We start from the raw sequence: 19,460 nt of genomic DNA, 5'->3' as shown, positions 1-19,460 counted from the left end.
CTCACAAAAAGGGACCTATCACGACTGCCCTCTGGAAGAAACATCAGTTTTCTTTTTTCCTTTTTTCATATGGAACTGCATCAAGTTTGTTTTATATCCAGGAATTATCACTTTTCAAGCATAGAATGGTATGAAGACATTCATGGTGGTGTTTATTCAGTGAAAATGTTAAACAGGGAAGCTCTCTGCAGTATTCAACAGTTTGAACATGTGGCAATATCAGACATCTGCCCTGAATTCACATTTTGTATTACACATCTAATAGTATAAAATGTAAAGACGTCATCTGTCGACTCTAAGAGGTACCCTGTTGCATAGGATGGACTTATGGAACTCCTGGGTATTTTGAGTGTAAGTCCTTATTTCCAAGTATCATGCATGCAAAGCAATCTGCCCACCAAAACATCAACAAGAAATGCTTTTGATAGTCTGCGTTTTGAAAAAAAGTTCTCTTGCTTGTCACCACAAAGTCACTTGAAAGCAGGGAGCCAATTTGTATTCAAAAGCTTCTCTTTCTATCTGAAAATGGAATATAGGCATTTTTACTAAATTGCTTCTCCAAAAGAAATAGACAGGGTCTCATCTGCATTGGCTTAAGGATATTTCTGCCTGAAGACAGAGGAATGGCCTCGTTGACCCTGAACAATCTTTATGCCTCAAACCTTGGGCATTTTTCTTCTAAATTTTTAGTTCAAAGTAATTTTAGCTTAGATCATTCAAACATCGGAGTTTTCTTACTCCTCAAAAGATGGAATAATCTTTTTTTTTTTTTTTTGGTTTTTCGAGACAAGGTTTCTCTGTGTAGCCCTGGCTGTCCTGGAACTCACTCTGTAGACCAGGCTGGCCTCGAACTCAGAAATCCGCCTGCCTCTGCCTCCCAAGCGCTGGGATTAAAGGCATGCGCCACCACTGCCCGGCAAGATGGAATAATCTTAAACTACACTTTGAGATATGTGTGACGTTGCTTATGCTTGTGTATAGACATAAGCAAAGATATATAGAAAAAAATTTATATATATATATATATATATAAAATGTGTATTCTGATATATATGTGATAAAATTTGACTTAATGTGCAAACACTTCAATAGGTATTATATCAGTAAGTCTTGATAATAACCTTTGAATTTAAGCTCTCTGTCTGTCTGTCTGTCTGTGTGTCTGTGTGTGTACATATATGAGAATTAGTATGCACACATGAATGTAAGAAGAGGATAGAAGTCAGACAAATTTATAAGGTGACTCTTGTAATCTTGAGGATGCTAAAAATTGAACTCAGATCCTTTGCAAAAAGAGAAAATGTTCTTAACTATGGGGCTATATCTCTAGCTATATAAATATTTCAAAATCCATATATGTATATATATATATATATATATATATATATATATATATATATTCCCTCTAGTTGCATAAATATAAAAATTATGACTCAGAATATAAACTGTCAAATTCCCAAAGCCTGTAATTAGAGACAGAATTTGAGATTCTGTCACAATTTGACTATAGGTTATTAGCTCTTTGAATCATTTCTTGTTGACTTTATTCATCATCAGCTATCTTTCACACTTGACAGTAGACTTGTGACTAATTTTATAAACATAGAAATTAGAACAAATAAGTTTAAATAATACAAATCTAGTAGTCAATAATAGTAGAAATGTATGTTGTACTGTATTTTTAAATATAAAAATGAAAATTACATTTATATATGATAAATTTCACAAAATGTTTTATGGCATCCCTTCCCTATTAATTAACTTAACTAAAAGCATTGTGGTGAAGTGTTTATAAATGATGTACATGTTGTAAGGCTGCCCTTCTATTATTCTATAATATGTTCCTTGATCTTTACCTACTTCCACTGAGTTATGTCAGCCTCATAATGGAACTTACTTTTGGTTTTACTAAACGTTCTAGGAAATGAAACTCACTGAATTTTTAGTAGACACTCAGTAGATAATAGCTGTCATCACAGGAAAAACACTTGTGAAAAATACTCTAGGACTATTCTACAACCCATGAGGCAAATCTAGTACCTTAGCAACTTTTTTGTAAACTAGGATCATTGGAACATAAACACAACTCTTTGTTTAATATAACTGTTGACTGACGTTATTCTGCAACAATGTATCTATGAAAAGGAATGTTTGCTAACCCTGTAGTCTACCCTTTTGGCCCTGCAGACTAACAACTCAAGGATCCTAGTTTCATTTCTGTTGCTGTGATGACATTCTCATACAAAAAGCAACTTAAGGAAGGAAGTTGGTTTGATTTGCTTTGGTTTTCAGCCTACATGTCCAAGAAATCGAGTTGGAACTGGGAACATGTATTAACATCATAACCATAGTCAAGAGTACAGCAAAAACAGGTGTCTTTATGCCCACTTAGGCTCAACCCCATTTCTACATTACAATGTCCAGGATTCAAATTCAGGAAATAATATCTTACACAGTGGGCTGGGTCTTCCAATAGCCATTAACTAATTAAGACAACCACATCCATTCATAAATCCTTTGACCACCTTGATCTAGACAGTTCCTCACAGATACATTGATTAAATCCCAGGTGATTTAAGATAGGGTCAAGTTAATAATTGAAACTAACCATAAAACCAAACATTTCTGTGGGAGGAATGACATTCCCAGGAGATAAATGTGGCTTCTTAGTAGAGGAGAAATAACCTTAATATAAGGACACCAGGAGGACCTGGAACTACAATTATGAAAATATCAGTTGCAAAAGAAACTGGAAAAGGTTGATTTTCACCAGCTCTGATCTCTGTACAAAAATGACACTTGTTTTATTTCAAACCCCAAGCTCCTTTACCCCACACTTTTTTACTAAAAGTATTTATGACTATTCTTTCATTCACATATTATACATACTAATACATCATATATAATCATATCTTGGCCACAGCACTTTCAAGCTTCATGACTCATTTGAAGCAAAATTTGCATGATTTAGGACAGTGCAGGAGACACAAATTGGGTGATTTTATTAGGTTTTCTGATCAATGACAAAATCTTATTTTATTGCTAAGCTTTGAATGCCTCTTAGAGAATTTCAACTTCTTTTCTTTTTTTTTCTCCACTCAGTTAAGTAGTAACAATACCAAAATTTATTTGGACATGTGGATACTGTGGTCTGTTATTTATTGGAATCTCAGTCATGTAGTTACAATGAAAGTAAAGGAAACAGAACGAGCATCTTCCACAATGCAAAGAAACGGTAGGAATAATGTTTTCCCTTCCTTTCCAAGTATTAAATTTTATCAGCCAGAATCTAGCAGCCCTGAAAGCAGAACAGTCTTTGTTGTTAACAATATCTCAATCTTACTTATTGCTTTTCCAATACAGCTTTCTGGGGAGTGAATTGTGATAAAGCTGACACAGGAAGTGCAGAGGGGGACAGACATATAGCCAAAATAAATCAGATTAAAATGAAATTGATCGAATGGAATCAACAGCAGCTCCTCAGTCCCCTTCTCAAGTTCAGATGTGATGTCTCCATGATGCCTTTGAATGCTTTGTGTTTGACTTACTCACTGGAAGAAAAAAGAACCTTAGCCACCCCGGTCTAGGCAGGATTGCCATTTTAAAAGTTTACCTCTAGTTGATAATCAGCTTTCTCTACAGGAGAACTACCATCCTATTGTACAAATCGTCACTTAATAATTCACTGCAACCAACTAGTCTTGTTCTGCCAAGAGGAACAGCACAGGGGACAAATTCTTCAGGGGAATAAGAGTCTCTACTCAGAGCTACTAGTGTGTAGCATGGTGGTGTGACCATAGCAAAGGACTGGTAGCATTTAATTGGAAAGTGGGATGTGTTAAAACTGGCCTACTTACTAAATTCAAATGAGACAACCTCATGTAGGGTGCCTGTGGAGGCAAAGTTAGGCATTTACCTCAGGCTTGGAACCAAAATAAGTTCCCATGGGATCCAAGGCACACACGTAAGAAATGAAATTAGAAGAGAACTGTACGAAATAATCCTATAACCCAGAGTTAAGGAAAATGTTCTTATGCATGACACAAATTAAAATTTCTAAGGAAATAAGAAATAAATTGAATTTAACAAGTGCAGGGTTTGCATAATAAAATTTCTATATGATAAAAGTACCAGAAGCGAGTCGAAATAAAAATGTTCACATTTCATAGTCCATATGATGGAAAAATATAAATGCTCATTGTAAAGTATTTTTAGGAATTACTCTGAAGTCTTCAACATAAAACTCAGCAAATGTCATGAATAGGCAGTTGCCAGTGAATATATGAGTAAAGCCCAGTTTTATTAATAAACTAAGAAATCCAAAAAGCAATAAGCAAAAAGTAATAATTTGTCACCCATTAGATTGCTAACAAAAAATACCAAATAATGTATTATATCAAGAGATAGTAAGAGCATGTCCTGACAGTGAGCTTCCAAGCAACCCTTATGTAACTAGATTTTGAAAATTCCTAATCTAGACACATTGCTATTTACAATGTGTAACATATTTTCCTGAAAAATGTAGCTATCAGATGTTTACAATAAGGCTGTACTTGGGCAAAGAGTAAAAGAATAGATAATTGTTACTCAACTCTCCAATGACATCTAAGAAAATTTATCCTCAGCAGCAGTTAATTAATGAAATTATCAAACTATATGAGAAAATACTAGTAGCCGTTTAAAATCAGGAACAAATCTCTCTGCATCCATTGATGTCTAAGATCTAAGATCATTTTATATTAGCTTCAAGACATTCCTCTTTTCATGACTGAAATATTTACCCTTGATGACTTAGTATATCTCATATGGCTTGAAATAACTTGACTACGTAGAACACTCTTCATTTTTAAACATTTAGCTCAGATATTCCTTGCACAGTATAGGAGCTTCTAACTCCCCTACAGCTTTCCTGAAAATGGATTCTTATTTTTTCCAAATAGTTCTTCAAATCTTCATCAAATTAAAGAATCAACTTCAACTATGTATTTCTTGGAAGATATTAGGCATTGTTTTTGCCATAAAAATGTTACACCCCCTTGGAAGCATTTGCTGTAGATCTGACGTTGTTAATATTGTTAAGATTTCCAATATTAACTTTAGTTCTCTCAGTCTCCAAGCTGTCCTTCCCAGGTCTGTATTATGCAATATGTGGATGGCTGAAAAGTCCCTAAACCATTTAACATCTACATTTCATACTTTATCACAATTAGCACAAAGAACTTCAGTTAAAATCAAGACTAAATAATAATAATAATAATTAATAATATAACAAATCATGTAATTGAGAAATTTAGATTATATAATCTACTAACCCATAAAATAGATTAAAATTATATAAAAGATGTGTGACGGCAAATTCCTGTGATGTTGGCATTTTGGCGATTAAGTCAAAACATTTTATGTGAAGGTAGTCGAAGCTATAAAGTTAATACCAAATCAAGCCTTGGCTACACTTAAAGTTCCTTCCCAAGCCACAGACAAAATAGCTAATATAAAAATATAAAATAGCATAACACAGATTCTTCTTTAAGGTATTCCTCTTAGAACATGATACAAACACTGGACAAGATCAAAAGGTCACTCTATTTGGCCCCTGCTACCTCCCTCTAAGACTTTTCTCTCTTTTTATCGTTCCTGGAGTTTTAAATATTTCACATTCTATTGAACTTCTATCTTTTAAATATGCTCTTCTATGCCTTATTGAGTGTTTCTCAAACTCATTCTCTTATCACTCATGGAAGACAATGCAAATTAACCTCACATCTTACATCTGAATTTAAATATTATAGTTACCTGTGCAGTGTGACTTTAAAATATTCTCCATCTGAGATACAGCGTACTTCACCACTGAAATGTAATCTGGTGTTTCTAACACATGACAGCAGTGGTGACATGTTAACTCTTAGAGGATTCTTCCTTAGAGTAGCCTGTTAGTTCACTGCACTCTCACTGTTGAAAACCCATTCTGCTACTATGGAAAATGCTTAGGCTCCTCAACTGGAACATTAGAACTTGTAAAGGGGAAATGAGTCATTTCACTTGGCTTAGTTTTGGTCATGACACATATGAGAACCAGATAGAAAAAAATGTTCTATGTAAGTTCATACAAAACCTAAAGAAATATCACCAGAGGCTAGAGAGGAAAAAGTAAAGCTGCAATAGTGATCATCTTCAAAATGTCCACAGTGTAACATTATGAGCTCAGATAATTCAAGACATAATTTAGATAACTGATACTAAGTGGCCCTCAATGTATATCTACTGAACATCTCATTCATCTTGAACTTTAGTTTCTGAGTTCTCACAGAAAAACCTTTCCAACTTTTCAGAGTCTCATTGGGTTATTTATTAAACTTTTCATGCTGTTTATATATATGGGATCTATCTTTCATTGTGCACATGGCTACATAACATAGAGAATGTGCATTCTTTACAAAGCCTTATACCTCTGGGACAATAGTGTCTGACATTTGAAAATCCCCAAATATAAAATAATAAAATGTATGAATGGATAAATGAAAATGTCACTATAATATAATGTTTCTGAAAGTTTCCCATTCATAGATGGAAGTACAAGGAAATTCATCTTATTTACCCAATAAAATACTATACAGAAGTTTTATCAATAACAAAAAAATTAGAAGCCAGGTATAATGGCACCTCATTTAATGCCAGCACTTGAAAAGCAGAGGCAAGAATATTTGCAAGAAAAAAGCTAGTCTGATCTACATAGACAGTTTTCAGACCAGCCAAGAATAGGTAGTGAAAATTTGTTTCCAAAAAAAAGAAAGAAAAAGAAAGAAGGAAAGAAAGAAAGAGAAACAAAAGTTATTAAATAATGTAGAAATTTGATTAAATATAAACTATGAATATACAAGATATATTTACCTCAAAATATATTTACTCAGACATGCTCATATAAAAATAATAAGCTAAAACAATACAAACTTAAAAATATACTTACAAAAGACATCTCAGGAATGAGCGAGAAACCTGGTAACGAGGTATACAGAACAGACCATCTCTTGTAACCAAGCAAGTATTCCAGGGAGAAATTCAGACCCTATCTTAGTCACAAAAGCTTTGACCTAAAATTTGTCCTTTCTAAATGATGTGGCTGGCGTAAAGGTGGCCCAGAAATTTTGAGACTGGACAACCAAGCAGACAAAAACAAAAACAAACAAACAAGCAAACCAGACAAACTCAGCGGAATGATACCTAATGATACTGTGCTATACTCATAGTTCAGTTGTCATCACAAAGCCTTCATCAAGCAAACATATACAGAAATCCACAGCTAAACATTAGGTATAACTCTGGGAATCCTGTTGAAGGTGTGTGAAGGATTGTAGGAGCAAGAAAGGTCAAGGACACTGCAAGAAAGCACATAAAATCAATTCACCTGGATACATAGGGGCCCAAAGATACCTAACCTACAACCTTGGAGCCTGCATGGGACTGACTAAGGCCATCAGCCTATGTTACAGTGGTGTAGCTCTGACTTCTTGTGGGACTTGTAACAGTGGGATTAGGAGCTGTCTCTGTTTTTTTGCTTGCTTTTGGGACCCTTTTACTCATACTGGGTTGCCTTGGCCAGCCTTAATAAAATAGCAGCTATATAGTCTTATTCCAACTTGGTATGCCATGTTTGGGTGATATCCCTGGGAGGCTCGCTCTATTCTGATGAGTAAAGGAGGAGGAGTAGACTAGGGACAGGCAGAGGAAAGGTGGGGGAAGGCCTGGGAAATGAATATAGCAGGAGTAGGGGACCACAACTTTGGTCAGAATGTCCAAAAATTAAAGAGAAAGGGGAGGGGCTTATACCACTGCTAAAGAAAAGACACTAGTTTTATGCCCTCTAGCATGGAGATGTAACTTTTGGTTATAACAATTCTGTTATATTTGAAGATAACTAGCAATGTAAGAACATTTTGATCTGAGGGTTACACATTGTTTACATATATGAAACTACAGTAACTACCAAGTAACTGTATCAAAATTTGATGCTAACAGAATTACACACACACACACACACACACACACAAACACACACACAAACACACACACACACACACACACACACACACACACACACACCAGACAAACACAACAGGCTGGGTAATACAAAATAAAAGTTGATCTAAGTTATAAAATACAAAGGCTAGGCTAGAATCTTAAAGCTTTTGTTGCAGATGAAAGAATCTAATGGTGAAGATAGATCAGTTTATGAAGGAAAGAAGATAGGTTTCAAAATTACCTGTGTTTAGAGTTTAACTGGGATTATATTTAAGAAAATTAACTTTAGTCATATTCAACTGAAACACATATAACTTGTGAATATGGTAAGAGGTGGTCAAGTCCCTGGCACTGTAGGAATGAATGTTAAAGACTTTATTAAAGACTGGTTTTTTGTTAGGGAAGCCTGGAAATACATTTTATCTTTTAGGAGATTTGAAATTGAGTTCTGATACAGAATGCAATGTTCTGATAAATTAGGACTGAGAAGTAAGAGCTGTCTTGTGACTCTGGTCTTATTATAATGTCTTACATATATAGGAGCAAAGGAATCATAGAATCAATGATGCCAATATCCTGAAAACAATGAGGTCCAAGTAGAAGTTTAAGATGTGTGTTTTTGGGCAATCTTATCATTTAGTCCTACTATAAAAATGTGGAGCTGAGGAGTGATGGTTTTATTCAAAGCATCACCTGTGACGTAGAATAGAAGGACACGGCTAGACTTATGGACTGGAGTGAGATAGCTTGTTAGGGCATCTGCAGCTGGAAATGCTTTGGAAGGCCGATGTTAAGTTCAGAGGCTGACTTCTGTTACCAATCAACTTCAGGCTCCAAGTCTGACATTCCTCTGCTGTGAGAAATTCAGGAAGCTGGCGGGATTGCTAGGTCTGTCATTTGGCTGACTGCATACCTATTAACTTTTATGAATAGTAATACTTACTCTAATACAATAGTCACAGTTCGCAGCCAGCTAAGCTTACCAAAAACCTGTCATAAATTTTATGTTATGATCTAGATACTTTTTGTTTCTTGTCAAATGAAACGGGTCACCTTGTAAATGGATACCGAGAGCTCTACAGAAGCAGAGAACCTTCCAAAAACCTCAGAGAGAACAGAAGATGGGTGTTCATCTCTAACACAGTTGTTTGTATTTAATAAAAAGTAATAACTTTTACTTAAACTTGATGAAATAATTATAAGTCCTTTTGGCTCCTTCTGTAACAACTCTAGTAGCTTGTTTGTTTGGGATTTCTGAATGAATTAAGGGAAAGTTATATAATCTCTATTCATAAACAAACAGAATTGATTTATATAAAACAACTCATTAATATGTATGTGAAAATAGATCTAGACTACACAATTCTCATGAAGAAACAAAATACCCAGTAATTGTCTTCTTAAATCAGGCCTATAGATCTAGGCTCCCTCTCATTTGCATTTTCTGTCTTGACTAGAAGCATTGCATAGGAAGGCGGTTAATTTTGAGAATGGGTTACATGCTAGAAACCTATTTCTTTGGCAAGTGTTTAAGCCCAGTCCTCTGTTGATCTTTATTCTCATAGCATTCAGTGGATTTGCTTATTTCTTTAGATGAGATTGACTTTATATATGATCAGATACAGAAATACAAAGAATGAACAATTCTCTCCCTACCTGTGTTTGTGTTACAAAGAAAGATCTACCTCAATAAATGTACATTGTTCAAATGGGCAGATGAGTGTGTTGAAGGGTCATTGTGAAATCCAGAAATACAGGTTTCAATTTGCTTTTCCACTTGAGTACAGCAGGCTTTTTCAGCAGCATCTCTTGTTGACCCTTTGATGAATCTGGTAATCGGCTTCCCTGGGTATTGGCCTATAGCATCTCTTGATGAAAATATCTACCACTCACAGTCTTGAATTAATGTTGACAACATCAATGCCATCACTGAACTGTGGATGTTTAATATTAGGTCCTGTTGTAGATCAGGTGATTCAGAAACTATTTGTCATGAGTTGCTGAGAATCATCATATGCTTTATCTTAAAAACATTAGTTGCAGATGACTATGAAAGTATAATTAAAACATGGAATGCCAAGAAACAAATTATAGTTTATTTCTAGTCTATTGTTCTAGGACACATGACTTTCCTGAAAATAGTTTTGCCATCAACAAAATTAGTGCTATAACAAGAACTTTAATTGTATTAGCGATCTTGAGAATTAAATAAGATTATATGTTTGAAAAAATATATATATGATTTATCGTAGTTTTAGTTTTTGTAATATGAGTGTTTTGCCTTCATGTATGCAGGTACTCTGGGTGAATATATAGGGTCTACAGAGGCCAGAGATGGCATCATGTCACCTGGGATGATTGTTACAGATAGTCTTTGTGAGCCACCTTTGGGTACTGGGAACAGAATCTGGGCTGTTTGTAAGATCAGTGACTGTTCTTTACTACTGAGCCACCACTCCAGACCCAATATTATCTTTTGAATTAAAAAAGACAATTGTAAACTTGATGTTTTGATGATGTTTCATTTTAAAAATAGATTAAAAATACCCTAAAAGTTGTATTCAGCATCACAGAACTTAAAATGTTTGATTTATTTGATCTTTCTAAATTGACACCATCTTACTGCTACAAAACTGATTGAAGAGTATATAAGTATTATATTAATTTGGGATATAGAATTTCTTCTTTCCTAAAGCATCCATCTAGGACACAGGAAAGAGACTTAGCTCACAACGAGTACATGAGAAGTGATCAAGGTTAATATTCCATCCTGGTTTTCTAGAAAGTGTAAGCAGAAAGTCTGGAATTTATTATTGCTAGGAGTTTTCTACCTATGTAATGCATATATAATACAAGAGCAAGGCAAACATTAGATTCCCTGGAATGGATGACTCTAGCAAATCAGTTCTATTAGTTAGATTTCAGAGGACTTTCAATGACACTGTAAAAGCTCTAGCCTAAGGTCAAGAAAATTCCAAAGTGGAAAATCACTGCATGAAAAATCATGACCATAGCTGGCAAGCTCTAAGCAAGTGTTACATGAAAGGGTTACTTAATGTCTAGTAAATGTTAATGAGGTACTTTCCTTTCAGGTGCTTCTGTGTGCGGCATTTATACATTCATGTATGAAAGTCACTCAATAAATATGCATCATTGAGAAGGACATATGAGTTTCTCATATGTATGTGGGAATATAGTGAACATGGAGAACCTTTCAGTTTTGTATTTTCTTTTTTTTTTTAAGGGAGGGTCTATTAATCAAATACAGAACATACTATCCTTGTCTTAGTTTCCCTAACCAGCATCACCTGTGATCCCATGTTTCTGCCTTGCCAGTCTGGAATTAGAGGTAAGCTGCCACATCTACCTGACATTGACTGAAGATATGGATTCCAGTCCTCTTGCTCATGTGGTAAGTGCTACAACCACAGATTCATCTTTACAATCTTACTATACTTTGAATGAAGACTCACAGGAAATACTTCCTTCAGGTTGTATAGTCAAACTTACTATGTCCATAGAAACTAATGAAAATTATGTACCAAAACTGTCCAGACTGGACACTGGAAACATCAACTTCATCTGAGTGTGATACCATGCTCCTTAATTCTAGCAATCAGGGAGCAATAAACCTCTGTGTGTTTTAGCCTACGTAGTCTACTTAGTGAGTTCCAGAACATCAGGTACTGCATAGTCAGACTCTGTGTCAAATACACACACACACATACACACACACACACACACACACACACACACGTATATGTACATGATATATATATGCATATATATATTATGTATGTATACATATATAATATATATATGCATATATATATATATATATAATCTTACCTTTGTTACTAGATGTGAATTATAAAAGTATAGAGTTTTGTTTTACTCTCCATTTATTCTCTTACGCTTTTGTTCCATTGGATTTATCATATAAATTTACACATGCTTTTTCATTTCTCATATCACCTATTGCAATGGATTTCAGATAATAAGACTTATTCTAAAATTAACATAATCAAGAGAATATCAAATGTGTCTTTTGCACCTTGTCTTAGTGATATATGCCTATAATCTAGGCAATCAGGAAGCAGAGGGCAAAATACTAAAATCCCAGGCTATACAGCAAAAACAAGTCCAACCTGAACTACATAACTGTTAAAAAAACTAAACAAAAGGAACATGAAGTAAGAATAATGACAAAACTAAGGGCTACAAAGTCTGGAGACACAGCTGAGTAGTTACTATCATACCAACAACCACATTGCTTTGGCAATCAGCACCAATATGGGGCATGTTTAAGGACATGGGTAAAAATAACAAAGGTATAAAGTAGGAAACTCAATGATAGACTTTGGCAAGAATAAACAGTTGATTCTTTTAAGAGATGGTGGCTCTGTGGGACCTCAATGAAAGGATTACTTTTAAAATATAAATGCTAGTTTAATTCAGTTTTTAAAGATACAATATGTACTACTGTTACTCTGTATCTGTGGATTATGCCTTTGTGGGTTTAGTCAACTATGAATCCAAATCATTAAAGTAAATACTTTTTGAACTGAACTTGAATAGACTACTTTTATTATTCTCTAAACAAAATTCTCAGAAAAAAAGTACTTATGTAGCATTCATATTATATTAGTTGCTCAAAGAAATTTAATAATTATTCACATTGTATGAAAGGATGCATGCAAGTTATAAATAACATTAAATTATTATCCATAAAAGACTTCAATATGAACAAACTGGGGTATATTTTGGGTCCTATAATCAAGCCCCCATGGATACTGAGGAATGATTTTATATATATATATATATATATATATATATATATATATATATAATTGTATATATAAATAATTACATATGTGATAGATGATTATATAAATATGTATGTAAAATATATAATATATATGATATTTTGTATTACACAATGTTTATGAACTAATTTCATGTGCACTGTCATTTTAAATATTAAGTACAAGAAAATTTATTATAGAAACTGATTTAATGACAACAGGGAAGAATTTTTTAGAGAAATTTATCAACCTATGTAGGAAAAGAAATAAATTGGGCTATATTGATTTTTAGGAGGTTTTGTTTATCACAGACAAAATTAATAGAATAAAAAGATGAGCTACACAGTAGGAGATTTTTTTCCATCTATAACAATAGCAAAATGGTTTTACCTAGAATTGATTCCTATAAAAAACAAGTCAATACAATAGAAAGGAAAGAAAAAATAAATTAGCAATTATCATTAAGGATTCAGAGCAAAACATTTTCAGTAAGACTATAAATTAATATAATTGTAAAGTATAATAGTATTTAGTATGCCTTTAGCTTATTTGCATTGACACAGGAACTTTATACACACACACACATATATATATGTATATGTATATATATTTCATATGTGTTTATATATGAAATTAATTCATATGTATAATATAATACTGAATAATATAGTTCACATATATTTCAAATAATCATTTATATAATTATTTACATATTATATATGTTAAATATGTATACATTTATACACACACAAAACACACACACACACACACTACTTAGACATGTAATCTTGCTTCTGTATTCTGAGAAGTAGGATTATAGACTTTGCAAAGTGGCTATTCAATTGTTATGCTTAAATTTGACTATGTACATTCCCATATTTTCAGATTTTGTTTTATTTATACATACAGGAATGTATGAAGGAATATATGAAAGGATACATAGGTGTTAGAGTTAATATTAACTGTCACTTTGACAAGATTTAGATCTGATCACTCAGGAGACACACCTCAGGACAGGTCTGTGAGCAATTCTTTAGATTGGCTTAGTTAAGCTGGAGACACCTACATAAACATGTATAGCAGTATTTCAGATGGTTGGATTCTAGACTAAGTAAAGAGAAGAAACCAAGTTGAGCATCAGCATGCACCTATCTCATTCCCGACTGTGTGTGCAATGTGATCATCTGCTTTAGGCATCGACTACCACCATACATTCCTCACCATGATGTATTGTATTCTCTAACTGTCAGCCAAAATAGCCCCTTACTTCCTCAAGTTGTTTTTGTTAAGTATTTGGCTACAGGAAAGAGGAAATTATGTAATGCAAGAAATAGTATTGATACACGAATAGTATATCTTTGCCCTTCAAAGCAACTCATCTTACAAATATGGCTGTAAAAAGGGCCAATCTTTAACATATAATATATACTCTTAACTTATATAGAGGCAAAAATAATGGTTAGGAATTTAACTTAATGGGCAACACACTTGCCATCAAATATGAGGACTTGAGTCTGAACCATCAGAGAGCACATAAAGCCATTCTATTAACCCAGTACTTCTCCTAAAATATGGGAGATGAAACAGGCTAGTCCCTGGAAGCTTACTGGCATCAATTAATGAAGAAGCTTTGCCTCAAGCAAAGAGAGATGGGAGATGAGAATTGGTACCAAGGTTGTCTTCATCCTCTGATCTCCACACTCAGGAGCACACATACAGACACACACACACACACACACACACACACACGCACACGTACACGCACACACACACACATTGAACACATCATACACATATATGCACATGTCATATATGCACAGAAAGGGACTTTTAAAAATTATTGTTGACAAATTCTTAATTGACAAGAAGAGATTGATCATTTTACAGACAGAAAAAAGGAGAAACAATTAGAAGGTAAAGAGTTCTGGGGAAGTTGTGCAAGGTGCTAGCAATATTCTAGTTCTAAACTTCTCCGAGTAAGGTGACATTGAGTGTGATGTGCTATCTATTTGTGTTTTTCGTATTTTCTACAAACATTATAATTCTTAAGATATTAGCAAATAAATTATTTTAAACATAACAAACATTTCCATGAAATGCTTTTAAATTATTATGTATAGTTTTTTAAACAATAGATCCTAATTTAGAGAACATTGAATATATATTTATTCAAAGCAAATGCCAAGAAACAATTCACCCAATAATTTCATGCAAATGAGAACTTCATTAATATAAGCCATCTTATTAGTCTACAGAGCAACATTTTCTGGTGCTGTGTACATAACTCGACCAAGGCCATTTTTCCAATGAATTGCCAACAAGCCTGTTTTAGCTTTTTGTATCTTCTGCAGCTTTACAAATAAGAAACTCTCAGTTTTGATGGGATGAATCTCTTACTTTGTAATATTTTTCTCTCCTACCAAGACTCTTAGCCCACGCAGTTTAAATGTGCAATTTTATTCAAATGGTCTAAAAAGATTAGGCCCTGCTGAACATAAGTAGAGAAAGGCATTGGAAGAGGCGGAATTTCAAAAAATAGAGAAGTATCATTTTTGATAAGAAACATAAATAGATTTCCAGCAGTGCTGACGTGGGGGAAAATGAGGCTAACACATGGGATAATCTACATTCCTGTTGACTTTTAAGATAAATATGATAGGAGCTAGCTATAATTTAACTGTGCAACTCTCACGGCCCATTTGTTTAAGATACGGATTATTTTTAAAATCAAAGATTTCTCCTTAATATACCAACTGGTGGCAATGTTATTGTAGCATTAAAATAGTTAGAACACTAGATCTGTCGTAAAACATTATAGTGCCACAACAACCTGATAATGAAAATCAAAGCTAATTAGACAACTTTTCTTCACTTAAAAACTTAGAGAGAAATAATTTTTTCAGTACATGTTTATGTCATTCTCTTCTTCTGCACAAATGATGTTAAAAGGCATTTGGCATTTTCATTGATAATTAGGTATGCATTACCCACTTAATGCACCCTTTACAATTACCAGAGTCTTTGAGATTTCCAAATGCATTTTTAAGTGTTATGTTTAAAAAGTTCCCTTCCCGGGACTTCATTTGTTTTGCAGATCTAAACGCACTCTATCACCATCAGGATCATGTGTAATTTGGGCTCATTTCAATGACATTCAGGAATGCTCAGGTTCCAAAATGCTTTTCACTTTTATTTATCAATCTGAGACTCCTCTAGTTTAAGAAGTAATGAGATATTGTATTTTCAAGTTCACATAGTGCATTGAAATTCTTAGGTAAGTAGTAAAAGACCTTTACATTAAAACTTACACTATTATGGTACAATTTTTTTATTGTGTGCATATAGATGAATGCTTATGTGGGTGTGTGTCTGTTGATATGGAAGTCACAGTATTTCGAGTGGCCATTCCTCAGGCACTCTGTACCTTTATATGAGACAGAGATATTGCCAAGAACTCACTAAGCACACTTGGCTAGCTGTCCAGCAAAGCCCAGCGATCATTCTGTCTCTGTTTTTTTATTGTTAGAATGTGTCATAACACGCTGGTATTTTTTTCCCTATATGATACTTACGTTTGGACTCTGCTTCTCATGCTTAATAAGGCAAGGCTTTGCCTATTAAGCTACTTTTTCAGCTCAGTGTTTCTTTGATTTATGAGACTCCTACTTTCAAAATAAACATAAACTATTAAAAAAATCTGAAGATATACACAGTAGAAATTCAGAACCAGCATTGTTTGACTGACCTTGGGCAAAAAATATAATTGTATCACCTTGAATTTCTTTAACTGTAAAATATGGTTGAGAATAGTTTGCAGGATCAAAATAGCGATGAATGGCATGGTGAATATAACCCTTTGGCATTCCTCTGGAAAAATGATGCTGGTTGTAAATGCCTACATGTTTATGGTGCTTTAAAATGAACTGTTATTACATGTTAACCTTGAAGCACTGAAAATCAGCCCTACAATATGATGCAGAATTGTGTAATCTTCCCTTGTCCATTAAATGAACTAAAGCTTGGAGCACCCATAAGTATGCATAATTTTGTATTAATAATTTAAATATATAAAGCTAACATATCCAAAGAATTCATGTAGAGAATTTCAAATTGCCTTTTATAAGCAACTTCAAAGTTCTAACATCAATCAAATGCTTGATGTTAGAATGAATAATAAAATACAATCTTGTCCGGTTAACAATACAGGTCTAGGCTTCTGCCTACCTTCTTATATTTCTGTCACAACAGTCTCTATTGTCCTTGCCCCCTGCTCTGTATGTATTAAATATCCAGTCCTCGATCAACCTTATGTAAAATGGGCAATGTCACCACTCACATTTTGCACATGAATTAACACTCTGTACAATGTCATATTGAATGCATACTGACCTTTCAAAGGAGGTGGTTTGCCTTGCTGCCTATGGACCACTGCATCGTACTTTGACTTTCCCAAGTTTTTTCAGAATCTCAGTCTAATTAAATTACCCATTTCATAAAGAGGAACCAAATTATTTTTTAGTCTCAGCCCAGAAGAGCCTTCTGTCTCTTTACCGTACCCAGCCATTTCTGTCCCTCCAGGCCCCTTCTACAGTAAGTGGTCCCGTTCGCACTTTCTTTAGTTTCTGTATTGAAAACAACTTCTGTCTCAGTGCTCAAATTAAATCGCACCTACTTTGGATAGGATGGTATTCTTTCTTCAAACTTTCTTCACTCCTACTCAGGGTGCTTTTTTTTCTTTTTCTTTTTCATTTTCTTTTTCTTTTCCTTTTTTTTCTTTTCTTTTTTCTTTTTTTATTTTTTGAGACAGGGTTTCTCTGTGTAGCCCTGGCTATCCTGGAACTCACTCTGGAGACAAGACTGGCCTCGAACTCAGAAATCTGCCTGTCTCTGCCTCCCAAGTGCTGGGATTAAAGGCATGTACCACCACTGCCTGGCCAGGTTACTCTTTTGTTTCTGTAAGTCCACATCTTATTTCATATTATAACAATTTCAAGGAAATGGAGAAAGCAGGAGGAGGGGATATTATATTCCACTCCTGGGTTTGAACATTAATCATGACATTTATTATTTTTGTGATTCCAAGCAAAACATGTTTTGTCTACCCATGAAAAATGAGAATTTTGAACCTATCTGAGGCTTTGTTATTAGGGACAAGTAGTTTACATTAAAAAGTTTTAAAAGTATTTACTATGTATAGGCAACTTATTTTCTCTTTGTGTTATGTTGTTTAGACCTGTACTTAAAGCATCATTTGCTTGCTCTGTTAAAATAGAAGGCGTCTGCCTGAATTAACTTTGGGACCTAGCACCATGTTTAAGTATGTCTAAATTCAAATTTACAGTCAATTAGAAGACTTATAAAGCTGTCTTCCGTTCTGCACCAATACTTGTATTTGAAACATCACCCATGATCAATATAAAATATACATAATCAAAAAGTTTTATTCATAGCGTTCATGTTAAGTGTCTGTTTTCATGATCAGAGTTCTACATACTAAAAGGCTCCCAAACATAGCTTAGTAAAATTATAGGTTTCTTCCCAAGCACATATCTCAATTCCTCAGCGACAATATTTTAAGCAGTAGAGTTAGATTGCAATGCTCTACAGAAATACTATAGAAGAATTCAGTAACATACATATGAAAGAAGCAAACCCACATGCAGCCTTTCCTACCAAAGTCCTTGAGAAATAAAAGAAATTTCAAAGCATCTAAAGTGAATTAAAAACCCAAGCTGTATTTATCACTCAAAAATTCTGGGATGAGTGACAAGAGGTGACAAGATATGAAATTTTCTTTTCAGTTAGTTTTGGGTAGTTTGGCATGGGGTTAAGGGTTAAATCAGAATATGCCTAAGTACATGATAGACCAGAATTCTATCATTTGCCAGGGACTTTTGTCATCACATAATTTAAAACATACCTAAAAAATAGAGACATGAATGACTTGACATTTGACCTATTTCACAACAGGTAATTTGTTTTTTACATATTGGCCATATTATTAGGAAGGATCCATGGTAAGTCATAAGGTGATTGATTTATGAATTCCAATACCAAGATAAAAGACACAAACAAAAGTAATAAATTACCTCATATATACCCGAAAAAGCTCATGTGGAGAACTTAGATCCAAAACAGGTGTTCATAAGTTTTTATTGTCTTTGAAGACCAAAGCAATGCTATAAGAAACTCCAAAAAGACAATTGAACTTACCCAAGTTCAAACATTTCTTTTATGTATAACATTATTTAAGTTAGAGAAATTTGTATAAGTAGGACTTCTAGACAATTTTTGACATGTAAGATCAAAAGTCTGAAGATTTTATACTGAATGGTTTCTGTATTTCTTAGGGTTCCATAAAAGTATCTGACCCAGGGGCAGAGATTTGCATGAATAAGATTCATTGAGTTTTCAATATGAAGTTCTCAAAATATAAATAAATAAATAAATAAATAAATAAATAAATAAATGTATAGAATAAAGAAGAGTAAAAATGCACACAGTTAGGGGTTAGCTTCTTAGTAGCTTGGGTGTTTGGATTTACCTGTGATGAAAAAATAATGTTGGAAAATAATAATGACATTCTCAGAAAATAATTCTTGACAAAGGAAAGTGAATTCAATTTTTAAGAAATGAATT

At 33.9% G+C, this 19,460-nt stretch overlaps 1 protein-coding gene across 5 annotated transcripts in view; it reads right to left on the bottom strand.

Annotated features, from left to right (window-relative positions):
- Positions 1 to 19,460, bottom strand: part of LOC114625675 (contactin-6) — a 358,006-nt gene that overhangs the window by 170,097 nt on the left and 168,449 nt on the right. The window lies entirely within an intron of this gene.

The sequence above is a fragment of the Grammomys surdaster genome, unplaced genomic scaffold (genome assembly GCF_004785775.1).
Source record: "Grammomys surdaster isolate TR1022 unplaced genomic scaffold, NIH_TR_1.0 220, whole genome shotgun sequence".
In the NCBI taxonomy this organism is placed as follows: domain Eukaryota; kingdom Metazoa; phylum Chordata; class Mammalia; order Rodentia; family Muridae; genus Grammomys; species Grammomys surdaster.
This window is presented reverse-complemented; position numbering and strand designations above follow the sequence as displayed.